Consider the following 8,439-nt stretch of genomic DNA (forward strand, 5'->3'; position numbering starts at 1 on the left):
ACAACAAGAAGTAATATTAGAAGAAACTTCATAATGTCCATAGTTGTTTACATCATTTGAAGTCTTCTGGCTGGTTAGTGATTTGCTCACTGTAGCTGAGCAGCATTGACACTGAGTCAGAAATGACTAGCCACAGCTGTTGTTAGCCTCATGGGGTACCGAGTCCGCTTGCTTGCAGTGGCTAGCATGTACCCACTTATTTTTTCCTTCTGCCTTTGCCACTGAGTCAGTAATTAACAGCACTTGATTAGAACCTTCCTTTCGAGGTTTCTGAGCTGCTTCCACAACTATGGATTCTTCTCATGTTCTCAATACTTATTGCTTAATTATTGTTATTATTATTGTTATCTATGCATGTATACTTTGACCCTTAAGGGGTGCTGTCAAGCTTCCCTGTGTACTGACCGTAATGTGAGAGGGCATTCTGGGTAGATAAAGTAAAATAAACAGGGGCAAGTTTGTTCCTCACCTCTCTGTCTCTCCGAGTGTTATTCACGGTCGCCCTGCTTCCCAGTACCACAAATATATCAACTGGCTACAAAAATATCAACATGATACTTATTGTTTTGTTCCTCTTGGCAAAAAATGTCAGAGTGCACACCACAACATATGCAGCCACAGGAAGTGTGGCAATTGTAGGATCTGAGGTGAGAGAACAAGAAAAGGACAGTTAAATAAAACAAATAAGAGAAGGAGAGAGAGCTGAATAAGACCTATTAACTTTTCTGGAACGTGATTGTGTTTGAAAATGATGACAATGTTTGGAAGTATGGGACTGTACAATGAAATGACAGAGTAATGGAGTTCATATACTGAAAGGTTTTGAATATTTTGCACTGGGAAATGAAATTTCAGATGAAATTCATGTTCCAACTTTTTTGAGTGTGATGAATGCAAAAACATTTAATTTATTACGCAGTCCAGTGAAAGCTGCTAAGCCTGGCACTGAGCCTTATGATGACGTAATTAAAGACTTAAAGGAACACACACAAGATGCTGGAGGAATTCAGCAGGCCAGGCAGCATCTATGGAAAAGAGTACAGTTGATATTTCGGCCTGAAATGTTGACTATATTCTTTTCCATAGATGCTGCTGGCCTATTGAGTTCCTCCAGCATCGTGTGTGTGCTGCTCGGATTTCCAGCATCTGCAGATTTTCTCTTGTTTGTAAAGTCTTACAGGACCACTATTCACTTAAACCTTATTGCTGAGAGGTTTAGATTTCACAAAAGGAATCAAGAGGAAGGCAAGTCTATTTCACAGTTGGTGGCAGTGCAGAAGCAATTGTATGGCAGCTTTTGGGCTGTCGCTGATGATGCATTTCATGATAAGACCATGAGATACAGGAGCCGAATTAGGCCATTTAGCCCATCGAGTCTTCCCTGCCATTTCATCATGGCTGGTCCATTTCCCTTTCACCCCCAATCTCCTGCCTTTTTGCCGTATCCCTTTATGCCCTGTCTAATCAAAAATCTATTAACCTCTGCCTTAAGTATACTCAATGACCTGCCCTCCATAGCCACCTATTGTAACCAATTCCACAGATTCACCACTCTCTTGCTAAAAAAATTCCTCCTCATCTTCATTTTAAACAGAAGTCGCTCTATTCTGAGGCTGTGTGCTCTGGTCTTAGACTGTCCCACCAGAGGAAACATCCTGTCTATATCCACTCTATCGAAGCTTTTCAACACTCGATAGGTTTCAATGATAGACTCAAATGTGGTCTGTCTAGTGAGGCAATTCAATAATGTTTGCTTACAGAATACTGATTAACATTACAGAAGGCAATTGAGATTAGACCATTTATGGAGATGGTCGCTAGAAAGCACAGCTATTAAGCACATCTTCCAAAATTCATTAAGTTTCTGCTAACTTTAAGAATATGACACCTATTGGTGATCTATATTACCACTGTGGCAAAACTGGGCATACAGCAATGAACGCAGGTACAGGTATAAGGATTTAGACAAGCAAAGCTGTGGCAAAAAAGGACATATTGAACATGACAGTAAAAGTAAAAAGACTAAATATACTGTAATAAAGAAAAGACCTTTGGAAAAACAAAAGGAAATGTGAACAAGATGGAGCAAACTGAGGAATGGACTGAGTGACTCTCACTCTGTGGTGGAAGAAGCTTTGGATGCTTCATCTATTTCATGACACAAAGGTGGCTATTTGGCGACCCTGTGGTTGCATGGGGCCACAGTGAGAATGCAGGATCCTGCAGTATCGGTGGTGTCAGAGACAGGTTACAAGGAGAAATTACAGCATCTCACCTCAAAAGGGACAAGGTTGATTTTAAAGTATACCGGTGAGATTGATCCATTAAGCAGAGGAGTACATGTTACTGTGGCGATTAACTTCCACTGTACATTGTTAAAGGTAGTTCTGCAGTGCTTCTGGGACCCTTGTGTTTGCAGCACCTCAATCTCAACTGGTCCGAAGTTGACTTGATTGGTGGGAGCACTGGCCTACAAGAAGTATTGAAGAAACACACAGAAGTATTCAACAGAGAACCGTGCAGTTTGAAAGGAATCACTGTTAAGCTGACTTTAAGCTTGACACAACCCATAAATGCCTGAAGGCAAGACCTGTTCTATATGACCTCAAACCAAAGGTAGAAGTTGAATTGGAAAGACTGGTCCAGAGTAAGGTATTGGAACCAGTGTGTGTCAGTAAATGAACAACTCCAATGGTTCCTGTCCTTTAAATCTCTGCAATGGTGATTGGAGATTCCATTGTCAGAGGAGCAGAGAAGAGAAACTGAAAGTGTGATAGAGACACTTAGATGGTATGTTGCCTCCCAGGTGCCAGGGTCAGGAATGTCTTGGATCGGGTGCATGGCTTTGTCAAGGGGGAGGGTGAACAGCAACAAGTCTTGGTACATATCAGCACCAATGACAGATGTAGACAAGGTGAGGAGGTCCTGAAGAGAGAGCTAGGTAGAAAGCTGAAAAACAGGACCACTAGGGTAGTCATCTCTGGATTGCCGCCCATGCCACACACCAGTAAGGATAAGAATAGGATGATTTGGCAGGTGAATGCGTGTCTGAGGAAAAGGTGCAGGGGACAGGGGTTTATACTTATGGATCATTGGGAGCTCTTCTAGGGAAGATACAACCTGTACAAAAGGGATGGGTTACACCTGAACCTGAGGGGGTCCAATATCCTTGTGGGTAGGTTTGCTAGATCTGTTGGGAGGGGTTAAACTAATTTGACAGGGGAGTGATAGTGCTGAGGGTGAGGTTGTTGATTTACAAACAGACGCAGTGTGTAGTGAGACTCCTAGCAATCAAAGGCTGATAATAAGGCAAAATTACATTCAACACGATGAGTTGCAGCTTAAATTGTGGACAAAATTGGGAAGGGTGAATACAGGACTGAAGGTGTACTTAAATGTGCACAGTACACAGAATAAGGTAGATGTATTGTAGCTGAGTCATAGATTGGCATGTATGATTTTGTAGGCATCCTGAATCATGGCTGAAAGAAGATTATAGTTGGGAGCTGAATGTCGAAGGATACACATTATATCGAAAGGACAGGCAAGTAGAAGGCATGGGAGGTGTGGCTCCGTTGGTAAAAGATGAAATCAAATCATTAGAAAGAGGTGACATAAGGTTGGAAGGTGTTGAATCATTGTGAGTAGAACTAAAGAACTGCAAGGGTAAAAAGACCCTGATGGGAATTACATACAGACCCCCAATCAGTAGTAAGGATGTGATTCATAAATTACAATGGGAGATAGAAAATACATGCCAAAAGGGCAACACTACAATCGACAAGAGGGACTTCAAAATACAGGTAGATTGGGAAAATCAGGTTGGTGCTGAATCCCAAGAAGGGGAATTTCTAGAATACCTATGGGATGGCCTTTTAGAGCAGGTAGTGGTTGAGCCCGCTAGGGGATCAGCTATTCTAGATTGCGTGTTGTGCAATGACTCAGAATTGAATACAGTGCTTAAGGTAAAATAACCCCTTAGAGTCAAGTGATCAGAATATGATAGAATTCACTCTGAAATTTGAGGAGAGCTAAAGTCAGATATATCAGTATTACAGTAGAGTAAAGGGAATTACAGAAGCACGAGAGAGGAGCTGGCTAAAATTGATTGGAATAGGAAACTGGCAGGGATAACAGTAAAATAACAATGGCTTGAATTTCCCACAGCAATTTGGAAGGCACAGGATATATACATTCCAAAGAGGAAGAAGTATTCTAAAGACAAGAAGACTCATCCGTGGCTAATAAGAGTAGTCAATGTCAATATAAATGCCAAAGAGAAGACATATAATATTGCAAAAATCAGTGGGAAGTTAGAGGATTGGGAAAGTTTTAAAAACTATCAGAAAGCAACTAAAAAAGTAATTAAGAAGGAAAAGATTAAATACAAAAATAAGTTAGCCAATAATATTAAAGAGGATACCAATAATTTATTCAGATACATAAAATGTAAAAGATATTGGACCATTGGAATATAATGCTGGAGAAGCAATAATAGGAGACAAACTAAATAAATATTTTGCACCAGTCTGCACTGTGGAAGACACTAGCAGTATGCTGGAAGTTCGAGAGTGACAGGGGTCAGAAGAGCATAAAGTTGCCATCACTAGGGAGAAGGATTCTTGTAAAACTGAAAGGGTCTGAGGGCAGATAAGTCACCTGGACCAGATATACCACACCCCAGGGTTCTGAAAGAGGTGGCTTAAGAGATTGTGGAGGAATCAGCAATGATCTTTCAAGAATTACTAGATTCTGGGATGGTTCTGGAAGACTGGAAAATTACAAATGTCACTCCACTCTTCAATAAGGAGAGAGGCAGAAGAAAGGGTATCTAGGGCAGCTATTCTGACCTCAGTGGTTGGGAAAGTGTTGGAGTCGATTGTTAAAGATGTGGTTTTGGGGTACCTGGAGATACAGATAAATAAGTTGTGGTCAACATGGCTTCCTCAAGGGAAAATCTTGCCTGACAAATCTGTTGAAATTCTTTGAAAAAATAACAAGCAGGATAGAAAAAGGAGAATTGGTGAATTGTGTGTACTTGGATTTTCAGAAAAGTTGCCACATATGAGGCTGTTTAACAAGTTAAGAGCCCATGGTATTAAAAGAAAGGTACTAGCAAGGATAAAGCAGTGGCTAATTGGCAGGAGGAAAAGAGTGGGAATCAAGAGTATCTTTCCTGGTTGGCTGTCAGTGACTGGTGGTGTTCCACATGAGTCTGTGTTTGGACCACTTCTTTTAACATTATATATTAATGACTTGAATGGCAGAATGGCTTTATCACAAAGTTTTCAGATGATACGAAGATAGGTGGAGGGGTGGCTAGATTTGAGGAAGTAGAGAGGCTACAAAAGGACTTAGACAGACTAGGAGAATGGTCAAAGGGGTGGCAGATGGAATACAGTGACAGGAAATGTATGGCCATACACATTGGTAGAAGAAGGGTTGTGTTTCCCAAGGAGAAGTTTCAAAAGAAGCATCAATAGCAGAACCACCTCCTTGAAGACCCCACAGAGCTTTCTAATATTTCCACACTTTATTTCTAAGCTTTATACTGCTTTGACTATGATCTCAAAATACTATAAAATTGCAACTGAAAATTTTCTCCATACCCCATGAGCTGGTACTTGTATAAGCATTTCTCTGCATCCTACTGGATTATATGTTTTTAAGTATTTCTCTGCACCCCACTGGAATGTACATATTTAATTATTTCTCTGTACCCCACTTGTTTGTACAGTGAGGTACAATATTAATTTCAGGTTCAACTGTTTTTACAGATATGTTTTTGCAAAGTAGCAATGTAAAGTAGTTTCCTCACTCTAACACTTCCACCAGGTGGTGTATTGAAGCGGAACTAGTCAATTCTCTCGAATATTTCAAATTGAGGAAGCTCTTAACTCCTTTTAAATTTAGGTGCCCAAAATTTCCACTTCACCTGGGATTGTTCTGGGTCTTTAAATCTTTGCAACCATCCTTGTTGACTATGCCAAATTGTTGGATTCTGGTGTTTTTGAGCCAAGGTTCTTTCAGTAGTCAAGAAAGTGACTTAAACTTGTTGTTTCACAACCATTTTATTAACTACTAATAGAACAAAGTGAATTGGAAATGGGGAATAACATGAGCCTAAGACCAAAGGAGAAAAGAAGGACAAGAATAAAGATGGAAAGCCTCCAGGCTCTGCCCTTCTTATAGCCCATAGGTGAAAGATATTCTATTCAAATTTTTAGATAAGAGATAACCAATCAGCTAACCCCTATTCAAGTAATGTGACACCAGAGAAGCATCCAGAATGATATAATGAACTGTATTCACTAGGGGACACACTGAACATTTGCTTATGCAGTACATACCGTGATAACTTGGGAACAAGTTAAAGATGTACATGTACAGTGTATAGGTAGCTTTATAAAATACAGGCAGGCATAAATTTTAAACTGCAAAGATTATACAGTCTAATGCAATAATGGTGAATGACTTAGAGAGGAACTTGGAGATGGTAGCATTCATAGATATTATATCCCTGCCTTGTTACTTCAGAGAGAGAATTGCTGTTGAAGTACACTTGATAAGTTCCTTCACTGACCATTGCAAATCATACATTTTGAAGTTATAGCAAGTTTATGTTGCAAGGCTTATTTATTGGTTGCTGTGGTGTGAGTGCTGATCAAGCAAGCTGCTTTTCCTGGCTGGAGTTGAACTAGTTGAGTTCTATTATGGCTTCACTCAGATTCAGATTCAAATATTACATGTACAATAAAACATCTAGTGAAAGGCATTGTTTGAGTTAACAACCAATACACTTAAGGATGTGCTGGGGGTCGCTCACAAGTGACATCACACATTCCAGTGCCAACATAGCATGCCCAAGATGTTTAGCAGAATAACACAAGCAGCAACAACAACAACAACAACAACAGCAAAACAAGCTCCTTTTCCAACCTACCACCCAGCCACCCATTCACACACAGATAAGCCACCTCTGGGCTTCCAGTCCTTGGTCCAAGATTCTCAGACTTGCAGACATCAGTCCTCCGACCTCCATTTCCTGGCTTAGGCATGCAGACATTGAGCCTCTGACTTCTGAACGAGCTGACACAGGGATTCTACCCCACATTTGCTGATTTCAGTCATTAACCTTTATACTACTATCTCTGAACTCATTGAGCTCCTGACTTTGACCTTTAGCTTTGTCCTCTGGACATTGTTGACCTTTGGGTATCGATCCCAGGACTGGCCAAACATAGGTTTGACCTTCAGACCTCGAATTTTGGACTCTTGAGTACCTCTGACCCTGGAGACCTGGGGGGAAGAGGTTCAACAGCCCTTGTGACTTCCATCTGTACTGACCACTGACATGGGACTCACCAACCTGGATATTGTTGGTCTCCTTAGCACCTGCTGCCACAACTTTCGAGGCGTCTGACTTTCGACAACAGAGAGTTCTGACCTGGACTCTAAACATCAGTTCCTGCCCCTGACTCTTCTCTAACTGCTGTTGACCTTAAGCTCTCCCTTATTCCTGTCCCTAAACCCTAAACTGACACCTAACTCCCTACACTATCCCCAAAACCATCCCTACGAACCTATAAATCAACTAAATCTGAGCCACAACATTGATGGACATTGTAGCTTGACATCACATTAACTAGCCAGAAGAATGACCTTTTCTGTTTCTCTAGCCTCCAGTGTCTTGAAACTTTTCTGAGTTTCAGCTGCTGACCCATTTGTGGATAAAGACTGTACTGAGATCCAATAGAGAATTTATTGTAATGATGTAAATTTGAAATATCTTTAGATAAATAAGATATTTTAAAATAAAATTCAGAATTATAAAACAGAAAATTACTTTTTCATAGAATGGGAATGGCTACAACAAGTAAAGATGATATTTTCCCATTGTTCATAATATCTCCATGGAAGAGCAATCCAGTAAGTTCCAATTCTTTGCTCTCATCCCATTGCCCTGCAAAATCTCACTTTTCAAATACCACCCTCCTTCCTTTTGAACTTTACAGTTGAATCTGCCCCCACTATCACTTCTGCAGTGCATTCTAAACCAAAACCACTAAACAAGTCAAAGAAAATATCCTCATGGTACTTTGGGCTCTTCTGTTAATATTCTTCACCAAATGTCCTTTGGTAATTGACCCCTTAGCCACAGCAGCAGATTCGCTTCACTAATTTGAGATCCACAGGGGATAGTGTGTTTTTGGAGGATAATTAGCTGAAATATTTATTACATATTACTAAGTGTTAGGCCTGATGTACCAATATTGCCAGTCTAGCAATGCTTTGTTAACAGTGACTCCAAAAATGTTGATGGTGAGAGTTTTGTTTTGGTAGGATGACTAGTCTCTGACAACCACAGCCTTCTCTCATTGTAGTAAAAATATTTCTACCCTCTGGATGGATGGTTTTCTCTTTAACTCCATTAACCTC

This window comes from Hypanus sabinus, chromosome 11 (genome assembly GCF_030144855.1).
Source record: "Hypanus sabinus isolate sHypSab1 chromosome 11, sHypSab1.hap1, whole genome shotgun sequence".
NCBI lineage: Eukaryota > Metazoa > Chordata > Chondrichthyes > Myliobatiformes > Dasyatidae > Hypanus > Hypanus sabinus.